This window comes from Sciurus vulgaris (genome assembly GCF_902686455.1).
Source record: "Sciurus vulgaris genome assembly, chromosome: 2".
Lineage (NCBI taxonomy): Eukaryota > Metazoa > Chordata > Mammalia > Rodentia > Sciuridae > Sciurus > Sciurus vulgaris.
In genome coordinates this window covers 51,081,025-51,096,623 of record NC_136462.1, presented here as the reverse complement: position 1 = coordinate 51,096,623, position 15,599 = coordinate 51,081,025, and the positions used below count along the sequence as shown (strand labels likewise).

At 39.0% G+C, this 15,599-nt stretch overlaps 1 pseudogene across 1 annotated transcript; it reads right to left on the bottom strand.

Annotated features, from left to right (window-relative positions):
* Positions 1–266: 266 nt before the first annotated feature.
* LOC306654791 (non-POU domain-containing octamer-binding protein-like) lies at positions 267–3,656 on the bottom strand (annotated as a pseudogene). The gene has a single exon. The product of its transcript is annotated as a non-POU domain-containing octamer-binding protein-like (transcript).
* Between the last annotated feature and the right edge of the window lie 11,943 nt (positions 3,657–15,599).

Genomic DNA, 15,599 nt, shown 5'->3' with positions numbered 1-15,599 from the left:
GTTCTGAAAGCATGAGAAATCTGAGAAGCAAAGACAGTGTGTGTTGGGTTCAAGGGTAGCTGTTCTGTGTGAAATCAGGATAAAAAGCCTTGTTTAGATTTTAATGCCTAATGACCAAATTTCTTGTGTATCATTTTAGATAGTAACTTTAATCTTTTGAGAGTGGGAGCAATATAGGTTCGAAGATGCTGTGAAGGCTTTATTTTGTCATTTGTCCTTATAGGGAGGAGGAAGGAAATGTTGGAATATCTTTATGTCATCTAGAATGTTTGTTGGTCTAATGTTTATGCAAACGGATTCCAGTTGAATAACCCTAATGCCAAATACTCTATAACTTGCATTGTAACTTGAATAATTTTTGAAGTGTTAGTTTGCAAACTTGTCAAGAGTGATTACTTTTTTTTTTAAAGTCTTCAAATGTATTTTATTAAGTTGATGCTGCATTACTTCTCCATTCTCAGAAAAACTCCAAATTGAAGGTATCATGAACAAATCAAACATGGTACACCAATAAAAAATGCACAGTATAACTACCTAAGATTGGCAAGGCTAAGAGCTACTGTCAGACCATCAGCATACAGCAACCCTGTTCCCAAGATTATACTAGGTCTATCAAGAAAAGCTGTGAATAGCAACATCATAGACACAAAAGAGTCAATCTTGGGTTGTCTTTACCCAAGAAAAAGATGGAGGCAAGTTAACACAAGATTTTTTTAAAGATATACTAAAATGAAAAGTTCTAAGAGAAAATGTCTTCTTTAGGACATGAAGGGGTAATATATGGGGTATAACAGAACTGTATGTATGTTGTCTGTGACCTCTGTGGGCATTTGCCTGAATTCTCACCTGGGAGCAAATGAAGTAATGGGGCTAAAGGTCATTGGGGGATGTTTTGTTTTTGTGGTATATGTGGCAGTGTCTCTGGGTTCAAGGGGTGTAAGGACAAGAAAGCAAATAAAACATGATAGGGGAAAAAACGGAATGATCAAGATTAATGGGGCTCTAACTGGATCCATTTTGCTATGGGTCCCCCAGCCCTCAATCACATTTGAGATTTCAGGAATGCACCCACAGAATCAATTAACCAATATGCCACACAGAACTGATTTGTTACATACCTCCCCTCCCTTGCCCTCTGCCTCCAGCATACTCCCTAGAGTAGTACAGGCAGGGAAGACCTAACTATTGGGAAGAATCCCTAACACTTGTCCAGGGTAGAATTCTGGCTAGTCCAAAAAGGGTCCTTCTTTTAAGGGTTTTGGGAAAGTAGACATTGCAATTTTATTAGTATCGGTGACATTTGTTTGGAGCAAATTCGGTTCCAGGAGCTGCACAGTTGAATGCAGGAGGGGTTCCATCAATTGCCCCAATTTCTTCCATTGTGGCAGCTTGGACAAAGAGTTCAGTCATTGGTGGGGTCAGTCCCAAAGTTACATCTGGCATCATAGTGGCAGGTCCTGGAGGAGCTGGGGTACCAGCTGGCCCAGGAGCAGGGGGCATGGTGCCTGTATTATTTATGCCTGTAGCACCTCCCATAGCCATCTGGCCCATCCTTATCTCTTGCTCTCTCGCATCAGGGAAGGTCCCTTGAATCCCTCCTGCTGTCGCTGCATCATCTCTTGTTGCCGCCGCATTTCTTCCTCACAGTGCCTATGCTTCTCTTTCTGCCTGAGCTCCAGTTGCTTTCTTTTTTGCACCTCTTGGTTGTGCAGCTCTTCCATTCTTCGAAGTTCTTGGTGTCTCATCAAATCCTGCCTTATTAGCATGACTTGGTGCTCATGATGAGCAGCCTCCATCTCCATTTCCAGCTTCTCACGAGCCCCCTTGATGTTGCGGTCCACCTGGTCCTGCTGCTGTTTTTCCATCTCATTGAGTGCCTTCCAACGTATAGCATACTCATACTCAAAGGAACCAGGCTGTGCAAAATCTGGGTGGCTGCTCTCACTCCTTGTGAAATTGCTGGTTCTTTATAACCAGCTTCTCTGGAAGCCCTTCTTCATCATCTAACTGGTCCATCAGCTCCACAGTCACAGGCCGAGGAAACGTGGTTAGCTGGAAAGAACCTTTACTGCATCTGTCCAGAGCTTTCCAGGCAGCTGGCTTCCCTGAGAACTCAACAGTGCCTTTTCCTGAGGGTCTTCCTTGATCATCCACAATGATTACGGCCCTCTCCACCTGGCCAAACACAGAAAAAGCTTCTTCCAGCAGTTCGTTAGACACGTACTGAGGAAGGTTTTGAACAGTAAGGGATGCACTATGACAGGAAAAGCGCACACGCGGCTGTTTTCCACGGAGTGGCATATTGTCCAGCTCTACTTTGGCAATTTCCGCCAGGGTTCATATTTCCAAGCGGATAAAGCCAAAGCCTTTATCCTTATGAATGAAAACTTTGCCTGCCTTCCCGTGTTTCTCAAAAAGTTTCCTTATTTCCTCCTCAGTGATGTCAGGAGACAGATTGCCCACAAAGAGACAGCTACGTTGGGTGAAGGTCTTCTCTCCTGGAATCCTAAAATTCTTCAGGTCAATAGTCAAGCCTTCATTTTGGCTGCTGGCCTGTTGCCCATTTGCAGGTATTGGTGGTGGAGGTGGCTGCTGCTATTGCTGCTGATGGTGCTGCTCGTGGTGATGCTGATGATGTTTCCTTGGAGTATGGTTCTGTTTCTTCAAATTAAAGGTTTTATTGCTCTGCATTTTTGCATCCCTCTACACACAGTCCTTTCCTCAGAGCTCAGAGTAACGGCAACCGAGTGATTACTTTTTAAAATGATTTTTCATGCTCCTTGTCAAGGCATGCTTTGATACTATTACTTGGGAAGCCAAATTACTTGGTAAGTTTTAGTACTATTACATATAAAGGTTTTTTTAGTTATGTTCAATATTTATATATGAGTTCAAGATGCTAACTGGCCTCAGATTTCAGGCTGATTTTTAAACCTGAATATATGCAAGTTGCATAAAATGATGTCTTTTTCTCACTTTTGGATATAAGCTTACAGAGAAATTACAGTACAAAAAGCAGGACAATGTGGTAGATTTTTCAATAATCTTTAGTTTCTCTTTATTCTGGTAGCATATCCTGCTTCTTAACTTTTAAAGCTTAAGAACGCCAATATATTTTTTAAAAATGACTGTACTTAGCAAAATCTCTGGTGAGTGTCTAAAATTTGGAGGACAAATTTGCTGAGCCATAAATTTCTGGGAGAGTCTGGAAACCACTCATTTAATCAGAGGCAAACAAACTGAAGTTTCCTCGCTAGACATCTCCTGAAAGAAAGGATTGATTCAAATCTTGTGATTAATTTACTTCCTCCTTTGCAGAGTTTACTTTGAGTGGAGTTATTGGAATCCATGCTCTGTTCCACAACTGTAAAGTTAAATGTCTTTTTCACATTATTAAGCAGAACCCAAGTTTTTGGTCTAAAAGGGCTATGGGCTCTCAGGTTGAAGTATGTATTACTGTACTACTCATTCATTTGGCAATCTCATCTTCATATTTTTGTTAAAGATAGAATCATTAAGAGGAATGATTCTCTTTGGATTTTAGTTGCTTTGGTGGCATTGCACATATTGATGATTGAATCTTACATTTGGCCGTAAGGAATTGAAGGGCCAATTGGATATATTGAGATTCTGTAGTTTTCTTCTTGTTTGTTTTTGTTTTTAAAAGAAACTTCATTATAAAAAACATAGTAACAAGAAGTGTTCAAGTTCATGTAGATCATAGTATCTTGGTATTGTGGCACTTAATACCTGTATGCTGTATGTACTTTTTCATTCAGCTATGTTTACCACTGGTCTTGAGTTAGACATCAAAGAAATCCCTGATTGTACTGGTTGTCCCATGTTATTTCACTAGTAATGCTCTGTCATGATCCCCATGACTTTGTGCTATTTTTAATGTGAAGTATTGTAAAAACACTTTACTTGTGTGTATTTTGCTTTGGAGTTTACAAGGGTTTTCACATTTGACACTTAACTTTAAGTGCATGAGGATGGTAGGTATTGGTTGTTAATATTATTTCACAAATAAAACTGCAGCCAAGAGATTTGCCTGAGGTTGCACAGTAAGTGTTGGAATTAAGACTTGAACCTGGAATTGACTTCAGTAGATAGAATTCCGTTTTCCTGATTGTCTTCTGCAGAACATTACCTGTAAGATATTCATGAAGAAGATCCACACTTAATGGTCAACTGAGTTTGTGAAAGCATGTATAAAATATGTCCAAGTAGGTGTTACAGTACAGTGCAGTTTACCTTTGTTCAACCTGATTTTCTTTTTAATTTTTTTATTTTTACAGATTGCATTTTGGTTCCTTGTACGCAAATGGGGTACAACTTTTTGTGTCTGGTTGTACACAATGTAGAATCACACCATTCATTTAACCATACATGTATGTAGGTAATGATGTTGGTCATGGGTTTTCTTAATTTATTTGAATATAGAACCTTTTAAAGGTAACACCCTTTAGAGTCTAATAGATTAGACTGTCAGAGATTCTAAAAGATTTCTCTCTTCTGTCTATTCTTTTTGCAACACTAGGGATTGAACCCTGGGGTGTTCCACCTCTAAGCTAAACCCTCAGCACCTCCACCTTTTTTAAAAGGTAGAGACAATGTCTCACTAAGCTCCTGAGGCTGGCCCTGAACTTGTAATCCTCCTGTCTCACTTGCTGGGATTACAAGTGTGTGTCACTGTGCACAGCGGACATTAGTGTTTCTTAAAGTACACTCTAGAAGAATGGTAGAATAGTAACTTTCAACCTGTGCTACCCTAATCTTGGGTGGAACATTTTTGTATGATGCCTTGTAATTTAAACTTCCTACTCTATTGTAAATGCCATCTAGCTTTCTAAAAATACACCAAATGATCCATTGACTAAGCAAAGCTGAACAGATTGCTTACCACCATAAGTGCAATCACTGCATGAACAGGGTCTTGATAGTGTCAGAGAGGAAGAATGTAGGCAGGGTATTTAAGATTGAAGATTTTTGGCTTAAGGTGCATTGATTTGGAGGCTTGATGACAAATTCAGGTTTAGTGTTTTAATGTGAATCTTGAAATTATTAAAATTAAAGTTATTTAATGCTATAGTTCTGAGAAGGGAATATTTACTTTGAGGATAAGTTCAGTAGTGTTCAGATAAATGAGGAAATTTTTGAAATAAATAATAAAATTATTTGCAACTTTAGCTTCTTGGGCAACTTTCCTAGACTACTAATGCCATGTGAATGAAGGTGACTGAGTAGTTGCTGACAGGAACAGTAAGCTGTCTGGGTACAGATGGTTTCATTCTTGGTTTTCCTCCTTGTGACAATATGAAATATTTATTTGGTTTCTGTCCCTGGTTCCTGAGAGAATTCCTAAAACCTGTGTAATTTCCCTAGTGATGGGGTGATAGGAGCATCTTTTGTTATAATATTTTCTCTTGGTTTTTGATATAAGAGCTTAAACATTTGGCATCACTGGAATGACTGGTGAATGTCTTTTTGTTTATTAATGGAATGAGTGGTAGCTAAAAACCCCCAGCGTGGATGAGGGCTGGTTGCCAGAGGAACCAACCATGTGTTCAGAAGGTGGGAACATTCAGTTTTACTTTTCCAGGAGAGGACAGGGGCTGGAGATTGAATTTTGTCCCTCATGGCCAGTGATTAAATCCATCCTACCGCCATAAAAACTTAACAACTTTTCTCTGTGGTCAACTTTATTTTCAAGATTATCTATTTCATCTTCATTGCCTGAAACTGTCTTCCAAGATATTCTTGGAAGCATCTAGTCTGTTAGTGATGTTAGTGATACTTTCCAGTGAATTTTTAATTTTGTTGATTGAGTCCTTCATTTTGAGGATTTCTGCTTGATTTTTCCCCAGACTTTCTCTTTTTTTGATCTTTCACTTCCTGTATTTTCTCTCTGATTTAACTCCTTACATTGACCTTTACCTCACAGATCAGTTTAACTATGTACATTCTAAATGTCTCTCTCTGACATTTTTTCCACTGTGATGTCAATGAATTTGTTATTGAAGTATCTTGGTTTGTTTGGGGTGATTTGTTCCCTTCATTTTTTCATGTTTGTGTGTCTACCCATCTAACACTAAGGAGGTGAGGCAGTAGAATTTGTACCCTGTGGACTTATAATGTCCCTAAAGGTTTTCAGGTTCAGATATGTAAACGAAAGGAGTGCACAATCTTTTCAATGAAATAATATCAGAAAATTTCCAAAACCTAAAGATGAAATGGAAAATCAAATACAGGAGGCTTACAGGACCCCAAATATATAAAATTACACCAGATCCACACCAAGGCACATTATTATGAAAATGCCTAACAGAATAAGAATAGAATTTTAAAGGCTGCCAGAGAAAAAGGACAGGTCACATTTCGAAGAAAACTAATCCAGATCTCAACTGATTTCTCAACTCAGACCTTCAAAGCTAGGAGGTCTTAGAATAATATATATCAGCCCCTGAAAGAAAATGGATGTATTAGTAAGAAAAATACCTAGCAAAATTAAGTTTCAGAATAGATGATTAAATAAAAACCTTTCATTATAAAAGTTAAAAGAATTCACAACTAGGAACACTGCACTACAAAACATACTGAATAAAATATCTCATGAAGGAGGAATAAAGAAAATTGTGAAAACTACCAAAGGGAATAACTGCATTAGGAGAATAGTCAGAGGAGAAATTAATTCAAATAAAAAACCCAAATAATAGGGAACAAAAATAATTTCTCAATAATAATGGTGAATGTAAATGACCTAAATTCATCAAAAGACACCCACTGGCAGATTCATTTAAAAAAAAAAAAACACTCAACAAAATGTTTTCTCCCATAGACTCACTTCATAGGCAAAGACTTCGGCAGTCCAAAGGTAAAAGAATGGGGAAAAACATTCACGTGGATCTTGTAAACAAGCAGGGATTTCTATCTTCGTATCAGATAAAGTGGACTTCAAACCAAAGTTAGTCAGAAGTGACAAAGAAGAACATTTAATGCTGTTAAGGGAATTATACATCAACAAGACAAAACAATGAGTCATTTCTTCCCCAAACAATGGAGCATCTGCGTACATCAAACAAACCCTTCTTAATTTCAAGAATCAGACCACAACAAAAACTGGGTGACTCTAACACAACTCTTACCACTGGATAGATCCTCCAAACAAAAAGAAGCTAAAGAACTAAAATATACAATTGATAATTTGGACTTAACATATTTAGAATATTTCATCCATCAATGTTTGAATACACTTTCTTTGCAGCACACAAATCCTTCTCTAAAATAGAGAATAACGTAGGACTCAAAGCAACTCTTAACAAGTAGAAAAAAATAGAGATAATACCTTGAATTCAGTCAGATCATAATAGAATGAAATTAGAAATCAACAATAAACAAAAATCTAAGCTACTGTAAGACCTGGAGACCAAATAATACACTATTGAATGAAAAATGAATAGTAGAAGAAATCAAGGATGAAATAAAAAAAAATACTTAAATGAGAATAGTGACACAACTTACAAAATCTCTGGGGCACTATGAAGGCAGTATTAAGAGCAAAGTTCATTGCATTGAGCTAATTCATTAAAATAATAGAAAGTCAATAAATAACATTACATCTTAAAGCCCTAGAAAAAGAAGAAACAAATCAACACCAAAAACAGAAGACAGGAAAATAATTAAAATCACAACCAAAATCAATGAAAATGAAACAAAGTTCAAAATATCAACGAAACAAAGTTGGTTCTTTGAAGATATAAAATTGATAAAGTCTTAGCCAACCTAATGGAGAGAGAAAACTCAAATTAGTAAAAGATGTGATGAAAAAAGGAAGCATCACAACCAACACTACTGAAATACAGACAGTAATCATAAATTATTTTGAAAATGTATACTGTAATAAAATAGAAGATATTGAAGTAGAGATATATGACCTGCACAAATTTAATCAGAAGGACATAGAAAATTTAAATAGATCAGTTTTAAGCAATGAATTTGAAAGTACCATCTAAAGCCTACCAACCAAGAAAAGTCCAGGACCAGATAGATTCTCAGCTGAGTTCTAGAAGACTTTTAAAGAATTAACACCAGTACTCCTCAAATTGTCCCATGAGATAGAAAATGATGGAACTCTCCAGAACTCATTCTGTGAGGCTGCTATCACCCTGATATCAAAACCAGATAAAGTCGCATCAAGGAAAGAAAAATTCTGACCAATGTCCCTGATGATTGTAGATGCAAATATTCTCAATAAAATTCTGGCAAATCCCATACAAAAACATATTACAAAGATAGTGTACCAGGATGAAGTGGGGTTCATCCAAGGGATGCAAGGTTGGTTAAATATACAGAATCAATAAAAGTAATTCATCACATCAATAGACTTAAAGACAAGAATCATATGATTACCTTGTTAAATACAGAAAAAGCATTTGACAAAATACAGCACCTCTTTATGTTCAAAGCACTAGAAAAACTAGGGCTAGTAGGAACATACCTTAACATGGTAAAAACTATGCTAAGCCCGAGGCCAACATCATTCCAAATGGAGAGAAATTGAAAGCATTCTCTCTAAAAACTGGAACAAGACAAGGGTGCCCTCTTTTACCTCTTCTATTCAACATAATCCTTGAAATTAGCCAGAGCAATCAGATGGGAGAAAGAAATTAAAGGGATATGAATAGGAAAAGAAGAACTCAAAACTATCCCTGTTTACTGATAACATGATTCTATATTTAGAAGATCCAAAAAATTCTACCAGAAAACTTCTGCAAATAAGAAATGAATTTGGCGAAGTAGCAGGATATAAAATCAAATTCCATAAATCAAATGCATTTCTATACATCAGTGATGAATCCACTGCAAAAGAAATTAGGAAAACTACCCCATTCACAATAGCCTCCCAAAAACAAAACAAAAAATCAAAACAAAACAAAACAAACAAAATCCTTGGGAATCAATCTAACAAAAGAGGTGAATGACCTCTATAATGAAAACTACAGAACACGAAAGAAAGAAATTGAAAAAGACCATAGAGGATGGAAAGATCTCTCATACTCTTGGATAGATAGAATTAATATTGTCAAAATGGCCATACTACCAAAAGTATTGTACAGATTTAATGCAATTCCTATTAGAATCCCAATGACATTCTTCATAGAACTAGAAAAAGCATTCATGAAATTCATTTGGAAAAATGACCCAGGATAGCCAAAGAAATCCTTAACAAGAAGAGTGAAGCAGGAGGCATCACAATACCAGACCTTAAACTGTACTACAGAGCAATAGTAACAAAAACAGCAAGGTATTGACACCAAAATACAAATGTAAACCAATGGTACAAAATAGGAGACACAGAGACAAACCCACATGAATAAAGTTATCTCATACTAGACAAAAGTACCAAAAATATACATTGGAGAAAATATAGTCTACTAAACAAATGGTGCTGGAAAACTGGAAATCCATACATAGCAAAATGAAATTTAACCTCTATCTCTTACCCTGTACAAAGATCAATTCAAAGTGGATTAAAGACTTAGGCACTAGAACAGAGACCCTGTGTCTAATAGAAGAAAAAGTAGACCCAAATCTTCATCATGTTGACTGAAGACCTGACTTCCTTAACAAGATTCCTAAAGCAGAAGAAGTAAAATCTAGAATCAATAAATGGAATGAGTTCAAACTATAAAGCTTATCAGCAAAGGAAACAGTAATGTGAAGAGCGGCTACAGAATGGGAGAAAATCATTACATGCACCTCAGATAGAGCACTAATCTGCAGAATATATACAGAGCTCAAACAAAACAAAAACTGAGTAACCCAATTAATAAATGGGCTAAGGAACTGAACAGACACTTCACAGAAGAAGAAATAAAATCAATCAACAAACATGAAAAAATGTTCATCATCTCTTGCAATTAGAGAAATGCAAATCAAAACTACTGAGATTTTTTCTCACTCTAGTCAGAATGGCAATTATCAAGAATAGAAGCAATAACAAATGTTGGTGAGCATGTGGGTAAAAAGGTACACTCATATATTGCTGGTGGAATTGCAAATTGGTACAACCACTCTGGAAAGCAGTATGGAGATTCCTCAAAAAACTTGGAATGGAACCACCATTTGACTCAGCTATTCCACTCCACCAATGTTTATAGCAGCTCAATTCACAATAGCTAATTTATGGAACCAACATAGATGTCCTTCAGCTGATAAATGGATAAAGAAAATGTGGAACATATAATAATAGAATATTACTCAGCCTAATTAAGAATGAAATTATGGCATTTTCAGGTAAACGGAGCTGGAGAGTATCATGCTAAGCAAAGTATGTCTATCTCAAAGCACCAAAGGCCAAATGTTTTATAAGTGCATGCTGATCCATGATGGGGTAGTTGGGGGATAGGGAAGAATGAAGGAAATTTGAATTATTTAGAGGGGAGGGGGTGAGGGGATGGGAAGGACAGTGGAATGAGACAGACATTATTATTATTAATGTATGATTACACTATCAGTGTGACTCTGCACAATGTACAGCCAGAGGAATGAGAACTTGTGCTCCATTTGTTTACAGTGCGTTCAAAGTGCATTGTCATGAATAACTAATTAGAACAAAATAAGAATTTCTTAAAAGTCTTTTAACAAATTACATCATCATTCATGTTCAAAACACTAGGAAAAACTAGGGATAGTAGGAAATACTTCAAAAAGGAACATACAACCTGTAAAACCTATGCATGTTAAACCCAAAGCCAATATAATTCTAAATGGAGAAAAATTAAAAGCATTCCCTCTGCAACAAGACAGGGATGCCCTCTTTCACCATTCCTATTCAATATGGTTCTTGGAACCCTAGCCAGAGCAATTCGACAAAAAGAAAGAAAGGGAGGTTTTCAAGATGGCGGCCTAGAGGGTGGCTGCATTTCATGTTGCTCCAGGACTCAGGATTCAAAAGAAGAGATATTGAGAGACTTGGGACCAACTCAAAGCAGACGGGTGAGTCTCTCCCGTTGGGGAGGCGTCCCAGATGGGACGGTAGTCCTGGAACGCAGGGAACTTTGTGAAGTAGAGCTGCCCGGCGAGACACCCCTCCCCCTGCTGGAGCAGGGAACTCGGACAACTGGGAGTGTCGTAGAGGAGGCCGCTCAGCACAGAGCTGGGACTTGGAGCAACCACTGGGGCTCCGGTGGCTGCCCAGGGGAGGAGCGGTGAGGAGAGCTGTGTGGACTCAGAACACCGGGGCCTGCCCTGAGGAGGAGGAGGAGGAGCGTAGCCGCTTGGATTCGGAGTGACTGCACCAGAGCTACAGGCGGTTGCCAGAGGAGGAGCAGCGCGGCGAGCTGTTTGGACTCAGAGCGACCGCTTCTGAACACCAGGGCCTGCCCTGAGGAGGAGGAGGAGGAGGAGCGCAGCTGCTTGGATTTGGAGTGACTGCACCAGAGCTACAGGCGGTTGCCAGAGGAGGAGCTGCGTGGTGAGTTGTTTGGACTCAGACCACTTCTGAACACCGGGGCCTGCCCTGAGGAGTAGGAGGAGGAGGAGGAGGAGCGCAGCGGGTCGTTTGGACTTGCAGTGACTGCATTAGAGCTCCAAGCGGCTGCTCCGAGGAGGAGGCGATTGGTGAGTTGTTTGTACTTAAAGTGACAGCTCCTGAACACAGGGGGGCTGCCTGGAGGAGGAGCGTGGTGGGTCGCTTGGTCTCGAGTGGCCGCACCAGAGCTCCGGGCGGCTGCCCAGAGGAGGCGTGCAGCGGGTCACGTGGATTCAGAGACACTCAGAGCGACCGCTCCTGAACACCCGGGGGGTTACCTGGAGGAGGAGGAGGAACGGGGCGGGTCATTTGGACTCGGAGTGACTGCCCAGGGCTACGGGCGGTTGGCAGGAGGAGGAGGCACGCAGTGAGTTGCTTGGACTCCTAGTGACCGCACCGGAACACTGGGCGGCTGTCTGGAGGAAGAGGCGTGCGGCGGGCCTCTGGGACTCAGAGCGATTGTACGGGGCCCCAGGTGGCTGCTCAGAGGAGGGGCCGCATAGCCAGGCGATTAGGTGCAGAGCAGGGTCCCAGGATCTAGGAGGCTTCTTGGTGGAAGAGCCGCACAGAGACACGCTTAGGGGTGGAGCGAAGGTTCCAGGACTGCGGCAGATTCTCTGAGGAGGGGCAGCCTAAGGAGATTCATCTGTGAAGGGTGAGGCTCCCAGGCCCAGGAGGTAGGGCCAGGCCCCTGGGAACTTTGCAGAGGAAGGCAGCCCAGCCCAGGCTGTAGCTGTAAATTGAGGGGAAACTCGAGGAGGGTAACTGACCAGCGAGACCTCCCCACCGGGTGAGTCTTCCCTGCCGGGTGAGGTTTCCCCAAAAGGACGGTAAAATCAGAGACACAGGACCAAACAGGCCTTGCCTCAGTCCGCAGCCTAGTTCCTCTTTGGATGACCATTGGTCAACAAGTGGAGGCACCTCTGCCCACTAGCAGGGAATATACCCTACCTGAAGGCCACCACTCCTAGAGAGACAGGTTCCTTGTGGAGCACCGCATTATCAACTTCCTCCAAGACTTCAGCCTACTGAAGGCTAAGAGGGGATATATATAGAAATCTTCAAGGACATTGTAAATCAATAGAGGAAATCTGCAATATCTCAGCGGTCCACTGATACCTGAACAATATGAGAAAACAAGGAAAGAAAATGCTGCAAACAAATCTAGATGTTACATCAATAAAACCCAATGACAGCATGGCAGAAGAAATGACAGAAAAGGAGTTCAGAATGTACATAATTAAAATGATCAGAGAAGCAAACGATAAAATGCAGTCAACAAATGGGCTAAGGAAATGAATAGACACTTCACAGAAGAAGATCTACAAGCAATCAACAAACATCTGGAAAAATGTTCAGCATCTCTAGTAATAAGAGAAATGCAAATCAAAACCACCCTAAGATTCCATCTCACCCCAATTAGAATGGTGATTATCAAGAATACGAGCAACAACAGGTGTTGGCGAGGATGTGGGGAGAAAGGTACACTCATACATTGCTGGTGGGGCTGGAAATTAGTGCAGCCACTCTGGAAAGCAGTGTGGAGGTTCCTTAGAAAACTTGGAATGGACCCTCCATTTGACCCAGCTATCCCACTCCTTGGCCTATACCCAAAGGACTTAAACTCAGCATACTACAGAGATACAGCCACATCAATGTTCATTGCTGCTAATTCACAATAGCCAGACTGTGGAACCAACCTAGATGCCCTTCAATTGATGAGTGGATAAAGAAACTGTGGTATATATATACAATGGAATATTACTCAGTCATAAAGAATGATAAAATTATGGCATTTGCAGGCAAATGGATGAAATTGGAGAATATCATGCTAAGTGAGATAAGCCAATCTCAAAAAGCCAAAGGATGAATGATATCGCTAATAAGTGGAGGATGACACATAATGGGGGGGAGAGAGGGGTTAGTGTTAGGGTTAGAGTTAGGGTTAGGGAGGGGGGCAAGTATGGAGGAAGGAAGTACTGTATAGAGGGTAAAGAGGGGTGGGAGTGGTGGGGGGAAGGGAAAAAATAACAATGAATCAAACAACATTACTCTATGTAAATTTATGATTACACAAATGGTATGCCTTTGCGCCATGTACAAACAGAGAAACAACATGTATCCCATTTGTTTACAATTAAAAAAAAAAGAATTATTGGGATTGAGGAAGGCACAGACATACAACCCAAAGGAATGAACAATCTATTCAATGAAACAATATCAGAAAATATCCCAAATCTGAAGAATAAAATGGAAAATCAAATACAAGAGGTTCATAGGACTCCAAATACACAAAATTACAACAGACCCCACACCAAGGCACATTATAATGAAAATACCTAACATACAAAATAAAGACAGAATTTTAAAGGCTGTGAGAGAAAAAAATCAAATTATATTCAGGGGGAAACCAATACGGATATCAGCAGATTTTTCAACCCAGGCCCTAAAAGCTAGAAGGGCCTGGAACAACATTTTTCAAGCTCTGAAAGAAAATGAATGCCAACCAAGAATCTTATACCCAGCACAATTTACCTTCAGATTTGACAACAAAATAAAATCCTTCCATGATAAACAAAAGCTAAAAGAATTTACAAAAAGAAAGCCAGCACTACAGAACATTCTCAGCAAAATATTCCATGAGGAAGAGATGAATAGCCAAATAAAGGAGAAACCAAGTCGTGTTAAAAAACAAAAATGAGCCAAATGACTGGGAATACAAATCATATCTCTATAATAACCCTGAATGTTAATGACCTGAACTCATCAATCAAAAGACATAGACAGGCAGATTGGATTAAAAAGAAAGACCTATCCTTATGCTGCCTGCAAGAGATTCTTCTCATAGAAAGAGATACCCACAGACTAAAGGTGAAAGGATAGGTAAAAACATATAATGCACATGGACTCAGGAAAAAAGCCAGAGTATCCATCCTCATATCAGATAATGTGGACTTCAAGCCAAAGTTAGTCAGAAGGGATAAAGAAGGACATTTCGTACTACTTAAGGGAAGCATAAATTGGTAAGACATAACAATCATAATCTATGACCCAAACAGTGGCGCATCCATGTACATCAAACAAATCCTTCTCAATTCCAGGAAACAAATAGGCCACAACACAATAATACTAGGTGACTTTAACACAACTCTCTCACCACTGGACAGATCTTCCAAACAAATTTGAACAAAGAAACCACAGATTTCAATAACACAATCAATAATTTAGACTTAATGGACATATATAGAATATACCATCCAACAAAGAGCAAATACACTTTCTTCTCAGCAGCGCATGGATCCTTCTCTAAAATAGACCATATATTATGCCACAAAGCTACTGTTAGAAAATACAAGAAGACAGAGTTACTATCTTGTATTCTATCAGATCATAATGGACTGAAACTAGAAATAAATGACAGAATAAAAAACAGAAACTACTCCAACACCTGGAGATTAAATAATTGAATGATATTGAATGATATTGAATGATAAATGGATAACAGAAGACATCAGGGGAAATTAAAAAATTCTTAGAGGTTAACAAGAACAAAGATACATCATACCAAAATCTCTGGGACACTATGAAAGCAGTACTTAGAGGAAAATTTATCTCATGGAGCGCATCCAATAAAAGAAGAAAAAAAATCAAGAAATAAATGACCTAATACTATAGCTCAAAGTCCTAGAAAAGGAAGAACAGATCAACACCAAAAGTAGTAGAAGACAGGAAATAGTTAAAATCAGAGCTGAAATAAATGAAACTGAAACAAAAGAAATAATTGACAAAATTGACAAAATAAAAAGTTGGTTCTTTGAAAAAATAAACAAAATTGATAAACCCTTAGCCACACTAACAAAGAGAAGGACAGAGAAACTCAAATTACTAAAATTCGGAATGAAGAAGGAAATATCACAACAGACACGAGTGAAATACAAACCATAATTAGAACCTATTTTGGAAGTCTATACTCCAACATAATAGAAAATTTCGAAGACATCAACAGGTTTCTACAGACATATGAATTACCTAAACTGAACCAGGAGGACATACACAATTTAAATAG